This window comes from Mauremys reevesii, linkage group 1, assembly GCF_016161935.1.
Source record: "Mauremys reevesii isolate NIE-2019 linkage group 1, ASM1616193v1, whole genome shotgun sequence".
NCBI lineage: Eukaryota > Metazoa > Chordata > Testudines > Geoemydidae > Mauremys > Mauremys reevesii.
In genome coordinates, this window is record NC_052623.1 from 179636084 (window position 1) to 179636614 (window position 531).

The window sequence follows — 531 nt, forward strand, 5'->3', positions numbered from 1 at the left end:
TGAGAGGAGATGAGGAAAGAAGAAGAGAGAGGGAAAGTTAAGAAGGAAAAGAGAGAAGAGGGGGGATGATGGATGATGGTATATAAAATCATGAGTGAGAAAGAAAGAAAAAAAAAAGAAGTTTTTTTTTATAATACAATAATACAACTACTAGTCACTAAATGAAATTAAAGCAGCAGCAGTTAAAAAAAAAAAAAAAAAGTTCTTTTCTTCTTCGCGCGCATCAACTCAAACAACTCCCTTACCTGAGGAGGAGGGTTGTGAGGAGGCTATACATGTTAAAAAAGGGGGGGGATAATAAATTCATGGTGGGCTCCATAATGGGCAATAGCCAGCCAGGGTGGGTATGGTGTCCCCCCCCCTCCCCTGTCAGAGGATGGATGATGATGGAGGGAGAGAGATGATCATGATCATTCCCTGTAGGTGTCTCTCTCTCAGGGGCACCTGGCATTGGCCACTGTCGGTAGACAGATACTGGGCTAGATGGACCTTTGGTCTGACCCGGTACGGCCTCTCTTATGTTCTTAGGGT